The following is a 27,007-nucleotide window of genomic DNA, read 5'->3' on the forward strand; positions in this document are numbered from 1 at the left end:
ACCCTCAGTGTAGGAGGATACTAGCTACTTCTTGTGGCGCGAAATGAAGTTCTCTCAGCACATTAATCCACTTTGTGGATGAGGTGGTTATCACAGGTTAATGGTAGATATCAGTATGGTCGCTAACTTCCATAGACTTTATAGTTAAGAGAACAGTTGATAGAGACAAACGGTGGTGGGTGACGCACAGTTTCTGAGGCAGGTGATGAGAAAGGTTGAGATTTGCAAGTTCCCCAGGACGTGCAACAGGTACAGGTGTGTGTGTGGTGGGGAGGGTAGTGAAGTGGCCACGAATACATCGTGTGAAATGGAGAACGTTCATGCAGATTAGAGTTTGAGATGTGAGAGTGACGACGAAAAACACCACTAGAGCAGTAAAACTTTAGGTGATGTATGACGGTTGGGAGACAAGTGGGAAAAAAACAAAGAGGAGAAAAGGTGGTATAATAGATAATGAAGAATATGCTTGGTCTGCTGGCAGAGTTGGGGTTAAGGGTGGAACAGTAAGGCTCTTATCTTCTGTTGTTCATCAGAAGGGCTTATGGCACGGTCGGGAAATAACTGAAGTGCAACGAGTTCATTATACAAGCTACGGCGTGACGTAGTCCCTCCACCTCCTACCAGCAGGAATGTATAGGTTTAGGGGAGACTCAACTGTTGCAGTGGCAGGTGGGATCTTGGTGGAGAATTATGGCAATATTGCAGCACCGCTGGACGGGACGATGATCCTCCCAGATGTTGACAAACCGGAATACCACAACCCGGACACCTTGGCCAGCCACAACCCTCACACCCTAGCCAGCCACAACCCTCACACCCTGGCCAGCCACAACCCGTACACCCTGGCCAGCCACAACCCGTACACCCTGGCTAGCCACAACTCGGACACTCTGGCCAACCACAACCCGGACACCTTGGCCAGCCACAACCCTCACACCCTGGCCAGCCACAACCCTGACACCCTGGCTAGCCACAACTCGGACACTCTGGCCAACCACAACCCGGACACCCTGGCCAGCCACAACCCGGACACCCTGGCTAGCCACAACCCGGACACCCTGGCCAGCCACAACCCGGACACAGCCAGAGTGTGATAAGGAGTTTACGGAGGGCCGAGTTGAGTGATGGCCATGACCCAGACAGAAGGGAAGGGACGAAGAGGTGGCCCCAGGCAGTGTACAGGGGAGGTTCCATCAGCCACAGTTCATACGGATGGGGCAGGAACTGGCACGATTTACGACGCTAGAGGACAAGCAGATGAAGGAATAATTTTCAGCTCAAGGGGAACGGCAAGGGAGAAGAGGCAGATATACACCTCCTAGGGGGAAGAAGGATGAACCAAACGGTGGAGAAATAAAATCTTAGAAAAATGAAGAGCAATAAGGAGAGATGACCAAAGAAATGTTTGAAAATTAAGGGAAGAAGAACATATAGAATAAGAATCCACCATTGTTTGTGAGGTATCTTATATTTTTTGAAGTGTTACTCCCACGTACTTTTTTCTATGTCTGCTATGACTTGGGGAAGATCATAGCTATAGCCAGGGAGACTATGACTACCTAGCAGTACAGGTAACACCATAGGGTTGTACACTGCAGTTGTATACTGTCAGTGTAAGACATGTTGAGAGGTTAGATACTGCAACATGGATTCGGGTAGAGGGTACCTCAGCTGGGATAAGGAGCTGGTATCAACACATACTCCTCTCCACGACGAGAACAACTCCTGTACGCACGTTCATCTTCAACGTTATTACTAACCCTTTTACCATAAGGTCAACAGACTCTTGAATGTATTAACCTTCGCCAAGGGCACATTTCTCCCCCCAACAGCGTCAGAAACATTCCAAAGTATGTCGTCAACTCACGTTCCTACCCGTATGGATAGGTGGACAAGCGCCACGAGTTTGTCATCAACATTAAGTCTTCTTTGCAAAGAGACGTACCCAACAGATGTGTGTGTGTGTGTGTGTGTGTGTGTGTGTGTGTGTGTTAACACAACAGTCTGCTCTTATAGGGTCACAGAGCCAGGTCACGTCTCTCGACTATCCACTTCAGCATCATGACCGTAAAATTCCATCCGTTCTGTCTATCAAATTGAAAGGATTTCGGGAGACTTATTCAAGGATTCGAACAATCCGGTTTGCTGGATGAATTGCGAACGAGAACGCGGCACGTGGCTGGCTCCCTCCCTGGTGCAGGACTAAAATCTGCATACTTGTATGTCTATGGAAAATTGGAATTCTCTCTTCGACAAGAGGGATTTTCGTCTGAATACTTGGTGGACATTGAGGTGGAGGTTATGTGTATACAGTACCTTGAATACGTTAAGACAGTCGACCCAAGTCGAGATGCTGCTTGAAACACAACCGAAGGCCATCAGGAGTCGAGAGGGGATGAGGGAAATAATGATGGGAAAGGATTTTGATATGACATGTCGGTGAGCAGCGAATATAGAAGAGAAATGTAGCCTCTGTCTAAACATTAGAATTTGGGCGTCATTTGAAAATTTAGATAAAAGGACAAAATGTTTTTATCCCGCGACACGTTCTCACATTTTCAGTCATAATTCAACCAGCGTGTTTGAAAATGATGCAGAGCAGCGGTTTTTATTGTAGCAAATTTAGAAAACGCTTCCGGCTATTCTTATGAAATGAACGTAAAAAAAAAAATAGATGCGGAGGGGAAAAAGCGAATTAAGTGAATACTTCGCGTTGCAGCAATACAGCAGACTGAACCTGACACGCTTTCACATTTTGGATCTACGCTTACCATCCTCGACCCTCGTCCGAAACGTTCCGAATTCTCGCGAGTCTTGGATCGACACGAATCATCCTCGACCCTCGTCCGAAACGCTCCGAATTCTCGCGAGACTTGGATGTACATGAATCATCCTCGACCCTCGTCCGAAACACTCCGAATTCTCGCGAGAATTGGATGTACACGAATCATCCTCGACCCTCGTCCGAAACGCTCCGAATTCTCGCGAGACTTGGATCTACACGAATAATCCTCGACCCTCGTCCGAAACACTTCGAATTCTCGTAAGACTTGGATCTACACGAATCATCCTCGACCCTCGTCCGAAACACTCCGAATTCTCGTAAGACTTGGATCTACACAAATCATCCTCGATCCTCGAACGAAACGCTCCGAATCCTCACTCTGGCACCTCCCAGTTCGAGACGTGTGTGTTGCACTAAATCCATCAGATAATATCGGCTGTAAATGACGAACGTTAAACACACATTCTACTTACGGCACAGGTTTCACGGCTAATACGTTTACAGGCGCCTTCCTCCATATACCAGCTTCTGTTATAGACCAGCTGTTCAGAGCTAAACCTTGAGGTCTTATGGTAACGCTGAGTTTACAAACCTTCAGGGAAAATGTGGCATGAGTGTTACAAGATCTTTAGAACTTCACGTCTGCCTTCTGCCATAAGAGAGGATTGTAACTGGTCTATCCTTGTTAGTTATAAGTATTCTGTTTACTCATAGTGACTTGAGTTATGTGTGTGTGAGTTTGTATCGTAGCTTAATCTCCAGGATTATCTATATGTTTTCTGTAGGTCGATGTGCGATAGCTCCTATGACGCCCACGTTAGCTATCGCTGATGTCATGCCTTTGCTCGACATAGTCAATCGTAACGTCTCTCCTCACCTCACATGTCTTCCGATGAGGATGAGTTTCTGTACTTGTATTACAGTATGAATTACCTCGCGCCAGAACCCCATCACGGTGCTCGATATGGCCCGCTTTTACTTAATTCCTAATCTCTTCTTGGTCGCTACCCTGCTTTACTGAAGCCATCGATTATTATGGTTCTGGAGATGGGACTAGTTCTGGAGGTGGGACTAGTTCTGGAGATGGGACTAGTTCTGGAGATGGGATTAGTTCTGGAGATAGGACTAGTTCTGGAGATGGGACTAGTTCTGGAGATGGGACTGGTTCTGGAGATGGGACTAATGAAAAAACCACACCCTTGCTGAGATCAATGTGAAGTCCAAGGTGTCAAATCTTTAGCTGTAAATGACCCTAAAGAAAATTATCTTTAGTGAAAATATTATCATTTCATCTTCTTGGAGTAAATGATGAATCGTCTTAACGATATTGTCAGGAAAAAGAGGACTTCTTCATCCACATTAGCATCTCATCTGACGAGGATATACGAAGCACATAATCAGGAGAAGAATTAGCATCGTACATCATCTACCTTTGGCTTCGAAGTAAGGGTGTCACCCTTGAAGAAATGAAGCCTGTGGTAAAAACGTGGACCAGGGACCGGGTTGAGCTGAAACTATAAATGATCCATAGAGAAGTTTTCGCTGTAGTAATGCTGAAGCCTCGGGGGCCCCCATTGGTGTGGTATGGTGACCCCCCCCAAAGGCAGTATCAGAGACCACATCTTCCTCGAAAGAGATTCAACAGTCACCAATGGGGGACCCCATCAAACCCTCAGCGAGGGGAATGGTGTTCCGTCACAAAGCCATTTCCCGCATAAACAGTGGAGAGAAACTATTCATTTACAGCCACTGCAAAACGAAAATGTAAACATACGTTCCCAGAGAAAGAATGGCCGGTTTACTGTGTGGCTGCCGCCCCTGGCCAGCTTCTGTTGACAGGGCAAATACCAGGTCGGTGCCACCTGCAGTGCGTTGCAGGAGGAGGTAGTAAACAAAGATATAGCGAGGGGGGGATGGGGGGATGAAAGAGTGTTTGTGTCCATAACACATGTTTGGCCTCACGCTGTTGCAGCAGGAGCCAGAGTTTGCCCTCCTGCCAGTCTGGCATGAGCCCCCTGCACGTGTGTGTGATGGGAAACAAAGTGCCAACGTCACTTCTCGAAGGTACTGTTGACATGGAGATCTGTGGGCCGATGGAGGTAAAGAGAGAAAAAAAGAAAAACTTTAATAGATCAACCATAGAAAATCCATAGAAAATATTATCATAGTTTAAAAACTTTTGAACATACCTTTTTTTCGTCCTATTCTTTTCCTTTTTGCCATATTCATTGGTAAAGGAAAAGTTCTTACTCTTTTTTTAAGATTTCTTTCACATCTACTCTTTTTCGTCCCATTCTTTTTCCTTTTTGCCACATTCATTTGTAAAGGAAAAGCTCTTCCTCTTTTTTTTAACTGATTTCTTTCACATGAGGATAACGTTGCAAGGAATTACCCTGATGAGAAGGTATTAAGTATGTTTGTCATCATAGACGTCGATCTAAACTGTTTCAGACAACATATAAGGAAGTTTTAACCCCGTTTTCTGTATGACTGTGGGCTGCCATGCCCGGCCAAGACATGGCCAGGAACCAGGAGAGTTACAGACAACGAAACGGAGAAATGAACTTGCAAGGGGAGTTACAGAATGATACTTTCCCAGTTCCTACACCATTTGGTCAGCCAGGTGAGGGACGAGGGGAAGGTCACAGTCTGGCTCAGTGGGAAAGGGCAGGTGTAATGGATTTTACACCGATGGTGAACGAGATACATAAAAGAAATGTCATATCTCTTTGCCAGGGGGGGAGTGGAGGACTTGGTGTCACGCTAGTGGTAAGTGGTGACAGTGGTGGCACATCCACGAGGAAGTGGTAGCACACCACTAATAGCCAAGGAGATATAGGAGGTGAGCTGCTCCGACTCTGCTCACCGACTTAAGGAGTGGAAGGAGGAAAGAAATGTAGCGAGAGACATCACAACGTAGATCATGCGGAGAATTATCGTAAAGAAGGCCAGCAGTTTTCTCTCTCTCTCTCTCTCTCTCTCTCTCTCTCTCTCTCTCTCTCTCTCTCTCTCTCTCTCTCTCTCTCTCTCTCTCTCTCTCTCTCTCTCCCCCCCCCCCCCCCCGCCCCTGGACGTTACATTACCCCACCAGGAGGCCCTGGTTAAGGTCGCAGCTGGACTATTCTGGTGCTGAAGATGATGATTATAGTATTTACGTGGACGGGAATTATTCATTGTGGCGTTTAGCTTCATGTTTAATGGCTCTGTAGTTAGGCAAATCACTGGGATTAGCAACGCACCGAGGCCCTGCTGTGTAAGCTTATGGACTTCCCTGCGAAGGTTGAGCACAGTACAGGTAGGGAAGGATTGAGAACCATTGGACCTGGATATTGTACAATGGGTTCTTCACTCGAGTCAAACGTGAGATTCGAAGATCTTTGCTGGGAACAAGATTGGATTCCAAGCACCATAATGCAAGCTCAGTTGCAATTGTTTTACAAGGAAGAATCGCCCCTTTCGCTCGTTCTGATCCCCTTTGTTTTTGTAGCATATGAATATCTTAGTTGATGATATGCCTCCCAAGTGTAGCTTGATCACATAAAACATATCGGACATATATAGTTTTCCTCCCGTAGCATAAGGCTGGCTGGCAACGATAGGTATATGAAGGTTCTATTGATACTGACAACCGCACAGCTCAGGCTCTGCCTACAATGTCCAGGCTTAAGGAATCCTTCTCCTCTTTGAGTTCATGCTTACGAGATCGAGAACACTTGCTTTATCATCCTCCCCTCGTCGTGTGTTCTTCACCGTGACATTATCATTCCACTGTACGTCTTCGTGACCATTTACCATCGATTGTTTCGTCTCTCTCAGCCATTATTTTCTCAGAGTCGTTCCCTTCGCAACAAGTTTTATTGGCTGGTTTGTCTCAATGCTTGTACGAGCGACGAAGACACACACACACACCTCCACATCTCCACCTCCACACCATTCATCATCGATTGTTTCGTCTCTCTCGGCCAATATTTTCTCAGTGTCGTTCCCTTCGCAATAAGTTCTATTGGCTTGTTTGTCTCAGTGCATTTACGAGCGACGAACACACACACACACACACACACACACACACACACACACACACACACACACACACACACCTCCACATCCGGAATGATAACATATTTGAGAGTTTATGTACACTCGTTTTGCTCTGTGTCTCGGCACAGTACTTAAACCCTCGCCCATCTATTCTTATTATCATATATATTCAAAAGTACACCAGATTTACACTTTATCATTTTGTATTCATGATATGGAAATGGTGGAGAGGAAGATGAATGCTAGGGGGTCTTAAAAAGAGGAGCGGGTGTTCAGACTATTGGGGTTGGGAGATGAGTCAGCTGTTGTTTGCCGATGAGACGGCGTTGGCGGTAGCAGCAAGTGAGAAACTGTAGAAGCTGGTGTCTGAGTTTGGAAGAGCGTGTGAAAGGAGAAATTTAAGAGTAGATGTGGATAAAGACAAGGTTATTAGGTATTCTTAGCCGTGAAAAGAGACAAGTTATTTGGAGTGTGTTAGTTACTGCCCCTATCACAGCGGGTAGGCTGGAGCAAGATTAGCTTATAACAACCTACTTTGTATGGGTCAAAATCTTTTGATATTCCATGTCTCAATGCACTCTAGGACCTCCTCCCTATCCCATCTCATTGGTGCTTGGGATATAATGTCTCTCACTGTAAAGGCACTTTCGAACTTTGTGCATGTGTGTGTGTGTGTGTGTGTGTGTGTGTGTGTGTGTGTGTGTGTGTGTGTGTGTGTGTGAGTGTGTGTGTAATCGATGTGTATTAATGCAATCAATAGATACCAAGAACAGGTAGTTTTCAAGACACGACGGCCACTCATGACGACGATATCCATAAGGTAACATTCTGTAAACTATAGCAATCAGACGCCCGGCATTCCCTGAGTGTCGTGGGGGGTGTTCCTGAGTGTATTTCTCCCCCCAACAGACGTACGACACCCGCCCACCGCTTACCTCGTCACCAGTACGCGCGGACACGAAGCATGACAAACATTCACCGGGTCTGTAATGTGTGTCCAGGTCGGAGCAAATGGTTTCACTGTGCAATCTACGTGGAATTTACGTGTGTCAATAATCCAGCGGTCAATACCCAGCCATTAGCTAGTTGCACGTGGCAGAGAGAGGGGGTCGTGCTGTGTAAACACACGTGCCTCGCGTCGTCTTGGAGGCTGTCCCACCAGCACACACGCTGGTCGTGTCGTCGATGGTCCAGGGCGGCTGGATGGAGGCGCAACAGCACCGGAACGGCAATTTAGGGACGAGAGTTCGTGGTATAGAGCGAGTGTGGCCAGCTGAGGCAGCGACAATACTGCCGCGCCAGAGGCACAGTAGCTCGGGGAGAAACTATAATTATCACTTCCGAAGTAGCGCTGAAGTGTGAGGATAGGATTTTGGTGTATATGGTACACCCGGGGTAAAGCAGACGCCTGGTGTAGACGACTAATGTACCGTCGTATAGTTAACACAGCGACCAGGACGACACCCAGGTCGGCTTGAGCGCTATATGGGACATGTATATCATGACGATATACCACACATCAGTACCAGAGGTTCAGTTATGATGGTATACCACACATCAGTACCAGAGGTTCAGTTATGATGGTACACCACGCATCAGTACCAGAGGCTCAGTTATGACAGCACACCACACATCAGTACCAGAGGTTCAGTCATGATAGTACACCACACATCAGTACCAGAGGTTCAGTTATGATGGCACACCACACATCAGTACCAGAGGTTCAGTTATGATGGCACACGACACATCAGTACCAGAGGTTCAGTTTTGATGGTATACCACACATCAGTACCAGAGGTTCAGTTATGACAGCACACCACACATCAGTACCAGAGGTTCAGTTATGATGGTACATCAGAGGTGTAGACAGGAAGATTCGGGGATCCCATGAATGAGGCTACGAAACTGCAAGAGAGTGAGGTACAATGAACAATATTGAGGCAACCATTATTAGCCACACAAATCTACAATCTTCGCCCTACCTATGGAGAATCTTCGTCAATAAGAATATCCAACACGATAATGAAACACGGAACTGTGTTGTGATCCTTATTTCTAATGGTTATTATACATCCTTCAATTATCATTAATTTTTGAACATTTTGACGAAGCTTCTGATGATCTTATGTCACAGTCTTTTGTGATTATTATAGTTGAAATTCATTGATTATAATAAGAACAACATAGCATTTCAGGTATCATATCAAGTCACGCATGGTTGTGACTTAACTCGAAAACAGTCTCCATTGAATCGGCTTATGGTCACAAGAACACTGTCTTGCGTGAGATGAGATGCAAAACATTGTGGAATTACGTGACATTCTATTTCACCAAATCCTCACAGAATGTGATCTCCTTTATCACAGGAGTCAGGCAAGTTCAGAAATACTGACGTGGATACGATGGACGTAGCCAGATAAGATCAAGTATGTTAAGTTAAAGATATGAGCATCGAAGGCTAACACTCTATCTACAGTTAATGATTAAGTTATCGAAAAACAAGACCATTTGGTTCTAACAGGTTCTACAAAGACGACATGACATTATAAGTGTTGAGGTGTCTCCTAAAAAATCTGTTTGAGGAATCAGATTCATTTTCTTCAGTTTGTAAATGTTATAAACTCATCAACTCATGTGTGACCACTATTCATGCCCATTCAACAGCTCTGATAACTTTTTATGTGATATTTAATCATTTTCATTCCATAATTCTTATACTTTCTAACCTTGAATTGAGCTTCTAGCCATAAAGATTCTCATTTTGTATCATGAAGACAATTTGACAATAAAGTCATCTTATCTTATCTTATCTTCCTCACTCCTGAGATTACTCCCACTATCCTCCACTGTCACAGTAACTACGTCTAATCATCTAATTATACCCCCCCCCCCCTGTGCCACGGTTTGGATCGCCTCCCCCCCTCCCACACACCACCTCCACCACCCGACGTCCATTACCTATAATTATCCTTCCCCTCCTCCCATTAGGCTGTCCACGCTATTAAGTCCACCATCAGCATAATAAGCTACCGAGACAAGGCGGACTTTACATGTTGCCACGAGCTACTGCAGTCCCAGCTAGGCTGGTCTGTCACGACTGTTCTGTGAGGTTGTTTGGGGTGGGGTGGGTCTGTGATCCATTCCCCACTGCACGGACCATTCATTCCTGATAGGAAGCGACAAATCCAGACTCGAGAGAAGACCCAGTCACTACCCTAATCACCGGAAGACAAACTGGAGACGAACACTCCTTCATCAACACAGTGAAACATAAGACCACCCCTTCTCCCCCGCAACACAACTGAGGCTACTGGTGACTTGGACATTAGACAAACAATAGATGGCTACGCAGGATGTGTCTCCCACACTATACCTCACCAGACTACTGTATACCTTGTGTCGCCGTAGGGGGACCACATCTCCAAAACCCACACCAGTGGAAGGAGCACCTCACCATTCACGAGACTTGGACGTCCCCCGTAGCCACACATCTATTGCACCTAAGACAGAAACACATCTTCAATATTCCAAGGTTGATCGAATGGATTTGTTTGTTATAATTTTAAGTTTGCTATAAGTTATAAGTTTGTTATAATCAAGTTATAAGTTTGTTATATATTATAATTTGTTATGATTATAATATAAGTTTGTTATAATCAGCTCTGCCATATTATTCGTTATCAAGTTCACGAAAAGTCCCCAGGATCTATCTTGCAAAGGCGCTGGTCGGTTCGAGGGCATATACCTGATGGCAGAAGGACGACGTGAGGGAGGCATAGCTAGGGAACAAGATAGACGGAAGCTTACGGAAACAAAATTTGGCGTCTAAGGCTTAGATGTATAGCGACCCTGGTGCACGCAAATTATTTCCTCGCGTGACTTGCCTCATCCACATGTCAACCTTCCCTCCTGGAGGCAGCTGTCTCCCTAACCCCTCCATCCCTACGCCACACGCAGGAACGGAAAAGGAGGCGGACTAACGATGAACCATGTTGCCTCAGGTATGACTCGTCCTCCCAGGCGGGAGGTGAGTGTGTAACTCATCCCTCCACACTCACACACACACACACACACGTTCAACCACAACACATACTTCTACAGGAGTGACGTAAGCTTGCTCCACGACGGAAAATGACACACACACACGTTCAACCACCACACATAGTTCTACAGGAGTGACGTAAGCTTGCTCCACGACGGAAAATGTTACATAACGTCTGTCAAAAGTCTTCCTGCGTCTGTGTAGCAAATAGCTGGATGGACATCGTCTGCATCAGTTCATCAGAACGCCATCAAGTCTCCTCGTAGATTCTTGACGCAAGGACCGACTTTGCGAATCTTTGGCTACGCTAGATCGTGCCACAAGATCCGTGAGGAGATGGTACATTAATCCTCAGGTGATGAACCTGGTGATCAATGATTAATCATGGCATGTCCGACCACAAGATGAGGACGTAGATTATTGTCATTACTCGGGTGGTTGATCCCGAACACTATGGGACCCGACCCTAAAATTCACCGGTGATGACCAAACACAAGTGTTTACCGGTAAGGATCCGGCCAGAGAAAAAAATATAATAAATACCGGTAATGACCAGGCCAAAGATTACCAGTTGATGACCCAGCTCGAGACATTTCCGGTAATGACCCGGCCAGAGATTACCAGTAATGACCCGGAGAGAGAGATTAACAGTAATGACCCGGACCGAGAGATTACTGGTAATGACCCGGCCCGAGAGAGATTACCAGTAATGACCCGGCCCGAGAGAGATTACCAGTAATGACCCGGCCCGAGAGAGATTACCAGTAATGACCCGGCTCGAGAGATTACCAGTAATGACCCGGCCCGAGAGAGATTACCAGTAATGACCCGGACCGACAGATTACCAGTAATGACCCGGCCCGAGAGAGATTACCAGTAATTACCCGGACCGAGAGATTACCAGTAATGACCCGGACCGAGAGATTACCAGTCTCAATTATAATGACCAATACAATAAAGTGTTTATTGTAAGACACAACTTTAATGAATAAACAACATGATCTTCGGGGTACTGGGTAATATTCCAGACTCACCAGGTATTCCCGAATACTTAACTCACGCCAATCAGTCGTTCTATCAAGGTCTACAATATTCATCGAATCAGTTGAAAAATAGTGTTGATCACTAAGATTATTTTATGACTCTCTCTCTCTCTCTCTCTCTCTCTCTCTCTCTCTCTCTCTCCCCCCGGGCTTGGTAGCAGTAGGTTGCATTATCTTAACCTCACTTTATCCTCTTTCGCTCCGCCCAGTTTATAAAAAGAATGTTGAACACATTTACGCAAAGAAGAGTGGGTGGCGTGGGGGCGTGAACCCCTCACCCAACCCCGCCCCCACCCCAACCACCCATGGAACGCCTCGCGTGACCAGAGGTCATTCGCTCCCTGGTCTTTACGTCGTAACTCCAGACAGCGTTTCGTTTATCATGTACGTGAAAGATGGGCACGCATGATAAACACATCGCGAAGTGCCTTTATACCAGAAGACATGGGAGAAAAGATCGCCAGGTGTCTTTATACCACAAGGCAAGGGAGAAAAGATCGCCAAGTGTCTTTACGCCCGAAGGCAAGGGAGAAAAGATCGCCAAGTGTCTTTAGACCCGTAGGTAAGGGAGAAAAGATCGCCAAGTGTCTTTACACCCGAAGGCAAGGGAGAAAAGATCGCCAAGTGTCTTTACGCCCGAAGACAAAAGAGGAAAGAATGCCAAGTGTCTTTATACCACAAGGTAAGGGAGAAAAGATCGCCAAGTGTCTTTACATCCGAAGGTAAGGGAGAAAAGATCGCCAAGTGTCTTTACACCCGAAGGCAAGGGAGAAAAGATCGCCAAGTGTCTTTAGAGCCCAAAGCAAGGAAGAAAATATTCAGTTGAGGACCTTAGACAGAAAGAGATATCATTCTCAGATCACTGTGTCGTCTTCACATACCCACGAACAGTCTCACCTTGTTGATGTTCCATAGCTAAAACCAACCAAGGGATGCCGTTCGTTACAGTGAGGACCTATCCTACCATTCATAACATTACAATGATCATAATGATCATTTCTTTATGGAGTTCAGATAAGTAATACATGCGGTTTCTTCAGGGACAATGCACACCCATGAACTGGTAGACAGAATACCCTCCAGTTTCCTATTTTGTATACTAGATGATGGCAAATATAGAATAGTTTCTCCTTACTTGATCATTCAAGATCTTAAAGCAGGGTATCTGCTGTCATTATGGCGTCGTATACCAGTCAATTTCACGTGACAAATGACCATAAGGCCTTCCTATTGTTGGGACAAGACAAATATTCTCTGAGAGATTAACGTTTGACTCGTAAAACATCTGCGTATTGCCAAGTTTCATGCGACCTAATCTAACTTATTCATTTTTCTTCTGTCAACCTTTTAGAAATTATGTCCTCTGGTCGGGGGAGCTTTCACGCACATAGTTATGTACAAACACTCATTTTGAGTTTTAGAAAAAGAAAGGAATATGAATATATCTTAACGAAGACGTTTCACAGATGTTGGTATAATATATCTGAAGCCATATTTTGTATTTATCCTCCATGTATAATATAAATGTAGGACAAAAGGACTCTCCCCTTTTTTTCAAGATGAAAAAAATGATCAAATCGTAAACTTCATGGTATAGAAAGACTCTTAGATATTTAGGGAAATACAAGTATTTAAGGGATCGAAGAATAACATCTTAAGGTGTTGACACTACAGTAGCCAGTACGTGATGGGGCGACACCAGTAGGTCACCTGCAGGAGGCTTGGTGTTTGTGGTGAAGATGTGAGAACATTGTATAGCGGAGGAGGAGCAACAGTGATGTAGACGTGGCTAGCAACATGCACGTCACGATCACTTGATATATCCAGCCATGTGTCACCAGGAAAGTCCTGGTCAAGATCGAACACCACTAAAACGTCAGTATGAGTGATCCAATGTCCTCAGGTTCCAAGGTGCACTGAGGGTGTCATGTTGTTTATGGAGGGCTGGGTCTTGTGTTACTTGGCACTATGTACTTATACCGTGCACAGGTGGTAACATCTCTCTTGCCTTCTGGCTAGTGTGGGAGTCAGAGGTTATCAGTACGTAACTTGCTTAAAAGATGTTTGGTATTAGAAAAAGATTTACCTACATCCACCTCCCTGGCCACAGTACTTTCGACTATCATCTCCCTTACTCTCCAACTCCCTCCCTCCCTCCACCTCCCTGGCCACAGTGCCTACAGCCATCATCTCCCTCACTCCCCAACTCCCTCCCTCCTCCTTCCACCTCCCAGGCCACAGTGCCTACAGCCATCATCTCCCTCACTCCCCAACTCCCTCCCTCCTCCTTCCACCTCCCAGGCCACAGTACCTACAACCATCATCTCCCTCACTCCCCAACTCCCTCCCTCCTCCTTCCACCTCCCAGGCCACAGTACCTACAACCATCATCTCCCTCACTCCCCAACTCCCTCCCTCCACCTCCCTGGCCACAGTACCTACAACCATCATCTCCCTCACTCGACGAAACCTCTCCAGCCATTTCCCCTGGTCATATCACACGCATCCATCCATACCTCCCTCATCGAGCCGTCCGTGCCATTAGGTCCTGTCATCAGCGTTGGAAGGCATCCACACACGCCAGAATTTGCATATTCCGTGAGGAGCAGCAGTCCCCGCTGGTCACCTCTCCCGGACCAGCCGCCCTCATGGTCCCCCTGACGCTCATTTGAGATAACGAACGATGCCGTCACCCACATCGTAAATTATTACCCACAATTCCCCTCTGATATACGACGTTTGACTGGAGTAAATTGTGTAAAACAGACAGGGGGTTTGTTTACTTTTTGGCCTCAGGGTCCACCACTAACTAACAGGTCTGGGGTTCGTGTTTATGGGTAGATGTTAGGTCAGGCGTCCTTACGTTACACAGGTCAGATTATGGAGGGTCAAGGTCAGGGGTCAGTGTTATAAAAAGAGGACACCCATATTAGCGAAATTATTACTCATACCTTCATCTATCAATATTGAATTTCATACTTGTTTTCTGAACATCTACCAATGACTGTTTGTCCATTTTGTCTGAAGTACAATTTCATTGTGGCCTCATAGAACGATGAGGTAGGTTCAGAATTCCCTTTCGCTGTGCCTCCTGCCGAGGGAGATGGCATGGGAAGATGGCATGATGACTAGCAATCAGATTTCAAGTGTCCCAGCACACCAAGTCATATCTCACCACACTGTGGCTGGGTATGATCAACTCACCACACCACAAGTCACCACACCATGATCTATCAGACTCAGTACACCATAACTCACCACACAGTCATTCACCACGCCATTACTCAATGTACCATAACTCAACACAAGATGTTTCACATTGTCACAACTCCGTACATCATAACTCAACACATCTTGACTCCCTTCACCACAGGTCACTACGCCGTTTCTCACTACGCTAGTCCACACTCCACTGTAGCTGAAGAAACTTTTATAAATTAGCTTTAACCACTTAAACTACTGCTCACTATACCTCAGCTAATCATAATTAAGCTGAGCACTTCGTTAATGATACACCACCACACACCTTCGAGCAGAAAGCATTCATCACACAAACACCTTAGATGATGAGAACACAACACATCATGACCCAATAAAACACATCGTAACCTATCATACACACGGTAACTCATCTCGCGAAAGACACGCCGTAACTCATCGCAGCTCACGACACTTCGTCCAGGCTACACCGAATGTCACTGGAACAGACTATAACTCATCACATGCCACTATGATCACAACAAGAACTATGCATAACTATAACCACTCTCTACCATGAATCACAAGAGCGAAGTGCAATTCATCTCTATTCACCATAACTCATTACAGCCCACATAAACAGCAGTCTTATATGACTCACCACAACACACTACACCTCACCACAACCCATCACAACTCACCACAACACACTACACCTCACCATAACCCATCACAACTCACCACAGCACACTACACCTCACCACAACCCATCACAACTCACCAAAACACACCATACCTCACCACAACCCAACGTGTCACCACAACACACCATACCTCACCACAACCCATCACAACTCACCACAACACACCATACCTCACCACAACCCATCACAACTCACCACAACACACCACACCTCACCATAACCCATCACAACTCACCACAACACACCATACCTCACCACAACACATCGCAACTCACCACAACACACCACACCTCACCACAACCCATCGCAACTCACCACAACATATCATACCTCACCACAACCCATCGCAACTCACCACAACATATCATGCCTCACCACAACCCATCACAACTCACCACAACACACCACACCTCACCACAACCCATCGCAACTCACCACAACACACCACACCTCACCACAACCCATCACAACTCACCACAACACACCACACCTCACCACAACCCATCACAACTCACCACACCATCCCACAGCTCCATCTGTCAACGTGTCGTGTCGCGAGGCGCCAGATCAACTGGCCTCATGATCCTATTATGCTTCAGTGTCAGAGTACAACGCCAGAATTCATTAGCCTTAGTTATGCTTCATTTGGCATGGTGTGCCCTGGACGCATGACATTTACATTAATTTGTAGGAACATATCCCCGGGAGCAGTCGAGTTGGCTCGAAGACCAGGCCAGAGAGGAGGACAGATCCCGGTGTGGGTGTGTCCTGGTGTAAGGCAAAATGTTCTGTCTTGTGTGAGTCACGTCATTTTAGGTTTAGTTTCCCTGCCCTACGTGACGTAGCTGTATATCTATCTACCTTGCAGGACGCATCTGTATCTATGGCCTGCTGGACGCAGCTGCTGCCTCACTCTTGCCTGCAGGACGCAGCTGCCTGCCTGGCCTGCAGATCCGCAGCCACTCCTTCCCTGTAAGATACATCTGTCTCAGTGTTGATCATATCTTCTCCTACGCCCAGTTTACTATTGACGTTACGCATCTCACGTCGTCTCGTACGCGGACAGGAACCTGCGCTCAAGACAAGTCTCGTGTTTTCGGCTCAACACGTGATGGAAACATCAAAGAATATCGACCGTAACTTATGCCTAACAGTGTCTTCCTCCTCCTCCTCCTCCTCCTCTTCCTTCTCACCTGCACGTGACTCTGACGGCACCAAACGTGCGTGCACGTTCTCCCGTCCCCGTGCGCATGGCTCGGAGGGTACATGACATACACGCGCGGAGCCCCTGCACGCAACCCGCTCTCGTGGCCAGCTTCTGCCTCGCGCAGGTGAAGGTCAGCTCAGTTGTCAACATGGTTGTGTGCCTGTGTACACCAGAGAGGGCGGCTCGGGGTCCCCTCTCTACCACTCCTGTGAGCTAAAACCTTCGTCAGCGTGCCTCTCAAACGACAGGATAATGATGATGATTACAATGCCCTATAATACATAAGAACCACTGCATCACTGTCGACTTTCCACCCTCCATCATGACCACCAGAACCTGACGAGTGCTGCCATAAGCCTTTGGTGCTTCAAGTTTTTATAGTCTTTAGTTCGAGGTCGACACCACCATCAGGAGGAGGTCAGCAAGCTTGACCTAGCCTGCACCGTGCCTCCCCTGCCAAGAATCAACAGCTTACCTTGGATATAACCTTAGGTTATATTCCCCAGCGAGGTGGTTGGACCAGAACCCAATATAAATATATCTAAAATGTGTGTGTGTGTGTGTGTGTGTGTGTGTGTGCGTGTAGATCCTATGCCCTGGCCGTGAAGGATTGGGTAATACGTCACTCCATCATGCCCAAAGATCGTACATCTGACCTCAGGGACTGCATCGTTGTTGAGGTCATGGGTCATCCCTTAGTGCTTACTAAAAGTCAAGAGTCGTAGCGAGATCTTAATGAACCCTGGTCAAATCACCCTGGCGGGGCTAGGGTGATCCAAAGATTATCTGCAGAAGTTCCGACCCGCTGGAGGAGCGGAGGTGGGTTGAGGCGTGGCTCCACCTCCCGCTGGAAGGGAAAGGCGACACTGGGTCGTTGTATAGTGTTGCCAGGGATTACCCCTCGTCCACGAGCACCGTGCTCACCTCGCCCAACGGGGGACGGGCACGAGGCTGAAAACAACGAGCGAGCGAAAGAGGGAGGATGAGAGGCAGAATGAGGGAGATAAGGAAGGGAGAGAGAGAGAGAGAGAGAGAGAGAGAGAGAGAGAGAGAGGAGGGGGTGGAATGGGAGATGTATGGGAAGGGGCAACGGGAAAATAGAGAGCATGGAAACTTGTGAAGACAGAGAGAGAGAGAGAGAGAGAGAGAGAGGGAGGGAGAGAGAGAGAGAGAGAGAGATGTGGAAAATACGCATCACCTGCGTACAGAGACAAGTGGCTAACACGGAAAAAATCAGGTGACGCATTAGTTTGCACTTGAGCGTTACGTTCCCAGGAGGTGAAGACACTGTATTATCCAGTTCCTCTGTGGAATGCTGGTGTGGCTCCAGGATCACAATGCAGTTCGCACAGGACGCTCATGACCGAGCTCCTCAGGAGGTTCCTGATGTACTGTATACATGTGAGATGATGAGGAGGACTGTATACATGTGAGATGATGAGGAGGACTGTATACATGTGAGTTGATGAGGAGGACAACAGTCTTTTCGCCACTGCTTGAGCATCATTGCAAACTTTATCTTGCGCTGGTGAGACCACATTGGGTTACTGTGGTACAATCCTGGGCTCCATACTTTGCAGTTGATATATATATATATATATATATATATATATATATATATATATATATATATATATATATATATATATATATATATATATATATATATATATATATATATTGTTTAGAGAGAGGTACAAAGGCGAATGACAAAAAAATGGTCCCTGGAATCAGAAACCTCACTTGTGAAGAATGGTTAAAAAGACTGAAGTTACACTCACTTAAGTGGAGGAGGGCGAGAGGGGATATGACTGAAGTTTCTAAATGGGTGAAGGGTATAAAAAAGGTAACATGATTAAGTTCTTAGATTGGCGCCACAGGGTAGGACTAGAAATAATGGCTTTAAATTAGAAAAAAATAGATTCAGGTTGGATGTGGGTTAAGTATTGGTTCGGGAATAGGGTAGTTGATTTATGGAACAAGCTGCCAAGTACAGTAGTAGAGAATGGGTCTTTAGGTAGTTTTAAACGAAGGTTGGATGATGTGTTTATGGGTTCAGACTCAGGACCTGCCTAGCATAGGCCAATAGGCCTCTTGCACTGTCCTCACTTCTTATGTTCATATTTACGTCAGCTGTGAAATCGTGATTTCCTTCCTCTGTGTATGTATACACAGACGGTATGGATACATTCATGTATCAACTTTATCGTATTGTGATGGACGTCTACAAGCTCGTCTTCGTTTGTAGTTGAAGTTCCCAGTGATCACATGTTGGCCAGACTGGCTGAAGGTGCTGGTGCAGGGTCAGTCTTCCCGTCAGAGCCTCCCTATATATCTCTCCCTCTCCCTACCTATGTATCTCTCCCTCTCCATCCCTATATATCTCTCCCTCTCCCTCCCTATGTATCTCTCCCTCTCCATCCCTATATATCTCTCCCTCTCCCTTCCTATATATCTCTCCCTCTCCTTCCCTATATATCTCTCCCTCTCCCTCCCTGTATATCTCTCCCTCTCCCTCCCTATATATCTCTCCCTCTCCCTCCCTGTATATCTCTCCCTCTCCCTCCCTATATATCTCTCCCTCTCCCTCCCTATGTATCTCTCCCTCTCCCTCCCTATATATCTCTCCCTCTCCCTCCCTATATATCTCTCCCTCTCCATCCCTATATATCTCTCCCTCTCCCTCCCTGTATATCTCTCCCTCTCCCTCCCTATATATCTCTCCCTCTCCCTCCCTATATATCTCTCCCTCTCCCTCCCTATATATCTCTCCCTCTCCCTCCCTATATATCTCTCCCTCTCCCTCCCTGTATATCTCTCCCTCTCCCTCCCTATATATCTCTCCATCTCCCTCCCTATATATCTCTTCCTCTCCCTCCCTATGTATCTCTCCCTCTCCTTCCCTATATATCTCTCCCTCCCTATATATCTCTCCCTCTCCCTGCCTCTACGGGTTAATTTTCATTAAGGCAAGATCCGAGTCTCGCAGGATGAAACCATAAAGACAGGGACTCCGTTGATGACGTGATAAACCCATTCTCGCGGCTTTTCTCGCTAAAGTTTTGGGGGAGGAAGTTTGTGTTTTTCCGCAGCGTCAGTTCTTTGATTCTCCTCAACTTTAAACTTTTCTTGGTCGCACTCACACCCTCACTCACACCCGCACTCACACCCTAACCCCCTTTTTTTCCAATTCCGTTTGCCTTCTGGGATATATTAGAATTTCTGATTTTTCATCCTCTCTCTCTCTACTCTCTCTCTCTCTCTCTCTCTCTCTCTCTCTCTCTCTCTCTCTCTCTCTACTCTCTCTACTCTCTCTACTCTCTCTCTCTCTCTCTCTCTCTCTCTCTCTCTCTCTCTACTCTCTCTCTCTCTCTCTCTCTCTCTCTCTCTCTTCTCTCTCTCTCTCTCTCTCTCTCTCTTCTCTCTCTCTCTCTCTCAGATTTCGATCCTGTATTTCTCATAAAGACACAGAGTTGGACCAGCCGGTCCATCATACCATCGCATCCTACACTCAAAATCTTCTCATGCCACTGAAGCTCTGTATTGTTCCTCCCGTTCCTTTCCTTTCCCATTACCCTCCCCTTCTTTTCCTTCCCCGTTACCCTCCAGTTCTTTTCCTTTCCCATTACCCTCTACTTTTTTTCCTCTCTCATTACCCTCCCCTTCTTCTCCTCTTCCATTACCCTCCCCTTCTCCTCTTCCATTACCCTCCCCTTCTCCTCTTCCATTACCCTCCCCTTCTCCTCTTCCATTACCCTCCCCTTCTCCTCTTCCATTACCCTCCCCTTCTCCTCTTCCATTACCCTCCCCTTCTCCTCTTCCATTACCCTCCCCTTCTTTTCCTTTCCCATTACCCTCCACTTCCTCTCCTTTCCCATTACCCTCCCGTTCTTTTCCTTTCCCATTACCTCATAATAAATTCTAACTTCACCATTACCGTCATGACAGATCATGATTCGGAGATACGTACACCCATCAGCATACGTGATTCATCTCCGTCAATACTGATCTTACCCCTTTGAATTGTCAACCTCTTCCAAAACAAAAACTTTGGTTTTGATCCCATATGCTCTCAGCATTTTCCTCCAAGACACAGCATTGGAGAGTACAACTCCCTTTCATGAGGTCTCCTCTTCTGATTCAGCTAAAGTTGCAGCACCCTGTATGGCAGTGTCTTCTCCCTACCATACGATTGATGGACATGGCTATGCAGTTACTTCAGCCATTACCTGGCTGGTCCTTAGTGTGTCACTGTGTTGAAAATCATTTGCCATTTGTGGTGAATATGTACCTGCATCATCTCATTGCTCACATAATCACCTCTTCCCTTGAATAAAGTCTGTTTTGAAGTAGAGGATTGGAGAAAAAGGGGGGGATTCGAGTATGTTATGTTAGGAAATTAGATTTGTACCTTTCTTCTTCTTCGTATGTGTCCAGTATCAATTAAAGAGAAGAGCCTTAAATCCAGTTACCTAGCCCACTACAATGAAGTTGATCCTCACGAGCCCTCGCTACGGTAAATATAATTTCATGTTTTATGCGTGCGAAATGAGATACGTCCAAATCTGAATCATCACCTTTTGTCTAGATGAAAACGTAAGATACATAGTTTAGTGGGGCAAATAAACTTGATAATCACCACGATTTCTACACAGATTATACATGTAGGAAAGATATGATTCTTTAGATTTACCTGGTTTTCGTAATGTACCTGACTGCCATGTCTTTTTTTCATACGCTGTCGATGGATTTGGTGGTTCATTGTTGACAGTTCATTGTAGACATGTTTGTCTGTCGGGGTCTCCTGTTCTGTCAAAAGGCTGAGGACTTTTTCAAACTGACTCACATAATGTCACTATTTACGACCAGTCCTACCGTCACTCTTGTAGGATTTAGACAGAAAGCTTCACTCCTTCCTTCTACCCAAATAATGCTTTGTTAATCAAGTGATTAGATAAACATTGATGATATTACACAGCCCCAGACTCACCCAGTCATTCTATTCGGACCACTCACTCATACCATCATGTCCCATACTCTAGCACCACTCCAATGAAAAAGGGTTCTTAAAGGAATTAATAAATTGTGTTCAGTGTACACCACCGACAACCAGGAATTCCTAAAGTCACTTCAAACTGAATTCATTTCTGAAGTCTGGAAATGCTTCTCAAACAAATAAACACCCGTATGATTCCCTCCAGTCCTTGCCTGCCCTCAAAATAGTGGTCTGTTTCCCTCCAGTCCTTGCCTGCCAGGCTGCCTGCCCTCAAAATATGGGTCCATGCATATCCTCTTTTCCTTATGTATATCTCCACCTTTTGCCTCACGTGCAGGGCGTTCACTCAGTCTTTGAGCACAGTTGATCAGAATCCTACCAGAGACAAGAGTCACTGGAGAGTAGGTTATCTGATCTCAGTGTGGTGTAGGGTGGGTTCCAGTGACTCACGGTGAGACAGGGATGCCAGAACCTACGAAGGGTTGGGAAAGTGTAGTTTCTATACACTTGGACAAGTTGTGGAGTGAGAGACATGGATCCAAAAGGATAGAAAAAGAAAAATGTTTTTTTGCCGTCCTTGACTGTGGGAGAGGCGAATGGCAGAATAGAAAATTGCTTTGGGAAGTTTTGGTTCCGGGATTTAGATGGAAAAAGGGTGAATGCAGGGAAGAGCTTTTACAGTCGATGTAGTACATGTGTGAGAATAAATGTTGGCATGAAGCACAGGGTGAAAATATTCATTACAGACTGGGATAAGGATGAATAGTGTCACCATGTCTGTTTAATGTGTTAGGGGTTGGGGAATATGAATGATATAAAGTCGAGTTATGTTATCTAGACAGAAACTTTAAAAAAAAAAAAGAATATCAACTTACTCTGAAAAGAAGATTGCTTTTAAGATACGTTTGAAAGACGAAAGTGTTTAATAAGTCGTTTTTCATGTGTACTTCGTGCCATAATTGGATCTCTTGAACGTTACCATCCAAAGTATAGTTGTAACAAAGTGGACACGGTACCTTATCCTCTGAAATATCGAGACTTTCATTTGCTCACACACACACACACACACACACACACACACACACACACACACACACACACACACACACACACACACACACACACACACACACACACACACACTCCAGGGTAGCGGCAACACGCGTTTGAGGAACCTCTTGACAATCTCACTCATATCAACCCAGTGCAGGGACCTCCACATGGCTTTAGATAACAGCATTTGTCCTCCTGGTTCTGTCACTCAGGCAAAGTCCTGAAAAAGCACTTGTGCACTGATTCAGTCACTCAGGCAAAGTCCAGAAAAAGCACTTGTGCACTGGTTCAGTCACTCAGGCAAAGTCCAGAAAAAGCACTCGTGCGCGGATTCAGTCACTCAGGCAAAGTCCAGAAAAAGCACTTGTGCACTGGTTCTGTCACTCAGGCAAAGTCCTGAAAAAGCACTTGTGCACTGATTCAGTCACTCAGGCAAAGTCCAGAAAAAGCACTTGTGCACTGGTTCAGTCACTCAGGCAAAGTCCTGAAAAAGCACTTGTGCACTGATTCAGTCACTCAGGCAAAGTCCAGAAAAAGCACTTGTGCACTTGTACTGTCACTCAGGCAAAGTCCACTTGTGCACCAGTCGTTCGTTACTTTTCTACAAGACAAAGCTGATGGTAGTAGACTCTGGAGTACTGCCATAACATCATGGAGCCAAATGGACTCTGATTGAGATCTTAGAAGTCTAACCTGGAATCTTAGTGTCTCAGAAAAGTAAATTCGGTCAATGATTTACATACATACGGTTGCAAACATTTGCCCTGGGACATGGCCCAGATTTTACCTTCTTGCTATCACAAGTCTTCCTGCGGAATGGTGGTAATGTCTTCTTTGAACCAGATCTGGTATAACACGTCTCCAAACTCCTGGTTCATAATTTTCCCCTTTTATCAAGTAAATACCACGCATGGCGCATGATTACAAGTTATCAGTGATTTTCTGGCGTGATATTGGTATCCAGGTAGATGATGTCCAGCCTGATAAATTTCTCCTGTTTTTTTTTTCTTTTTTTTTCTCTCATCTTGTGTGAAGCTGTCTAAACTTATAGCGTGATCCCTCCTAGTAAATAATTTGAGACGGTGTTCACAGAACAATATCTACACACGACGCAGCAGAGGTCCGTCCGGTCTGTGAGAAAACACGCGAATCATTTCATCACATTGCGAAGGAGGTTATTGATCGCTTCATTGATCACGACAGAGAAGGTGGGTGATCATCGGGGTCCAAACGTGTCCAATAAAGTTTCTGACGCTACACCACTGATAGCGGAAAGAAGATAAGGTAAATGGCGTCCTAGCTACGTCTCTTCGTTGTATATCAACTGATTGTTGTATTTTTTTCTTGTATCTCCGCTGATGATGTGATTATTACACGAAAGTGCACTTGGGAACTTATCGTGTTTCATTTCTCCGGGGACTCATAGGAATATACATGCATATATATATATATATATATATATATATATATATAGAGAGAGAGAGAGAGAGAGAGAGAGAGAGAGAGAGAGAGAGAGAGAGAGAGAGAGAGAGAGAAGCGTGTGAGAAAACTTTGAAAGCCGAAGGCCCTGCCTCTGTGCCTCAATCCTGCGTGGCTACGGGACAAGCGCTGGGAGAGGGGGGTTGATGCACACGGTGCGTCGAAGCAGAACTGCTCCTCAAAGTATAACGAGATTCTCTTGTCAAACTGATCCTGAGGTGATCCGGTGAGCGATACACCCAAGCCTCCAGACATACTTAAAGCAATGTCTTATACCAAGCTGAGCAAGGATGAAATGAAACAGCCCTGAAAGGCTGGCACACAAATTATAATTCTGGAACTTGCGTATATTCCCCTCCAGTAATGGCATGAGAAATCAGAACGTTGCCTCGAGGAGTTTATCATTGTAGGTTCACAGTTGACGCTTCGCAACAGAATGATCTTGACGTAATTCTACCAAATCTCACCACGGCATATCTCCTGCATGATAAACGTATTGAAATTGCAGACAGAACTTCCTGGATCTCATATAACGATTATGTTTTCCTTTACTGTGAACTGTAGTGTTGTTCTAGGTTGGGTGGAAAGATGTAGGTCTCCCAAGGATGCTGTCACGTCTTATGGGTCACAGTTTCCTCGTCACATCGTGGACAGACACCAACTCCACCTGGCGACGAGACGAGTCACATCAGTGTGTCATATAAACTGTGATGGCCAGGCGTTCATTCTGTTATGAAGACGTTACTTTGAAGCCGTGTTGATCCTGGTATTAAGTCTTGGTTTGGTTGATACTTTGTATGCTATACACAGGGCTGACACAGTCATGGCTGGAGAAGGGTGGACACAAGAGTGTGTCAGCCATGACTGGAGACAGTTGGACCAGCACTGACAACGATCGTGGTTGGGAACTGGCGGATATAGAGTTGAACACAACCATGGCTGGAAACAGGTGGTAATAAAGTCCTCAGGAGACAGATAGCTGGTCAGACATTTCAACTCACAGTGATCCATTGAAAGCGAATACATTTCTTAGTGTGTGATCTTGGTCAAGTATGTGTCATATGACAGACCTTGATAATGGATCGCACCTCAGTCCATGGGTTAGCAACGTGAGCCAAAAACAGTGTCATGTTACGACCGACCAGTGGGTAAACTGGCCTCATAACATGAGGGACAAAGGTGATCGTCGCAACATCTTAACGTAACATTTACAAAAAGACATTGAAGTAACCGTTGATGATTACCTCCTGAAGTTAGACCCTGATATTCATAAGTGTATACACTGAATGGCTGAGATAACTAAATGAATCCTGAAGCCAAATGATATATATGAATCCTGAAGCCAAACAATATATATGAATCCTGAAGCCAAACAATATATATGAATCCTGAAGCCAAATGATATATATGAATCCTGAAGCCAAACAATGTATATGAATTCTGAAGCCAAATGATATATATGAATCCTGAAGCCAAATGATATATGTATGAATCCTGAAGCCAAACAATATATACGAATCCTGAAGCCAAACAATATATACGAATCCTGAAGCCAATCAGTATATATGAATCCTGAAGCCGAAGAATACAAAGTATGACAACAATTGCAAAGAAAATGAATGATTCACGATGAAGGATATCCTATATCCCATATCTCTCTCGTCCACTTCAAAGCCAGGTAGAACTATAATATTCATCTAGGTACATTCAGATTTGAACCTCCTACCGAGTTAAACATTTTCTCCTCCTTACACACTCCTGTTAGCCGGCCACGTCTTTACCTCCCAGCGAGCAGTGCCATTACGATCAGCAGGTGCGGCTGATGCCTGAGACTCACAGCCTTTCAGCCGACCTTAGGTTAAATTTTAATGAGTCTCGGAGAAGGTGATCCCAAGGAGGGGGGCTGGGACGATGCTGGTGGAGGCCGGGTACTGAGGCTTGGGTCTCAAAGGGAGGAGGGTGGCAGAGGGCGGCAAGCCATCTGCTACTGAAGGGGAAAAGAACGTTGGAGGGACAATAGATACGGATAAAGTAAATAGACTTCGAGTCTTCCCACGGTGATAGACATAGTGTAGGATAGATAAACTGATGGGATGGAAAGTGCTGAAAATTCGAAGTGATAGGAAATGAAAACAGATGAGTCTGAAAGTTGTAACAGTAAACCATGCGTTTCCCCTGGTCCGGTGTTACCAGGGATTATCCCACTGCTGGACCCGAGTTCTGGGATTATGTGAGTCTGGGAAGCAACTTGGAACTCCAGTACAGGACATGTACCATGAAGGCTGACGGACCGATTTCGTACGGATGGTCAATGGAGGTTTCTTCATAACTTTAGGGGGTCTTCGTGATGAGCGCTGAGCTCTTTGATGATGACTGAACACTTTCAAGCTACTGTTGCTGCAAGCAGTTAGGCTCTGAGATCTAGACCCTTACGCATGTGGCACTTGGAACCCACATCCAGA

This window comes from Panulirus ornatus, chromosome 35 (assembly GCF_036320965.1).
Source record: "Panulirus ornatus isolate Po-2019 chromosome 35, ASM3632096v1, whole genome shotgun sequence".
Lineage (NCBI taxonomy): Eukaryota > Metazoa > Arthropoda > Malacostraca > Decapoda > Palinuridae > Panulirus > Panulirus ornatus.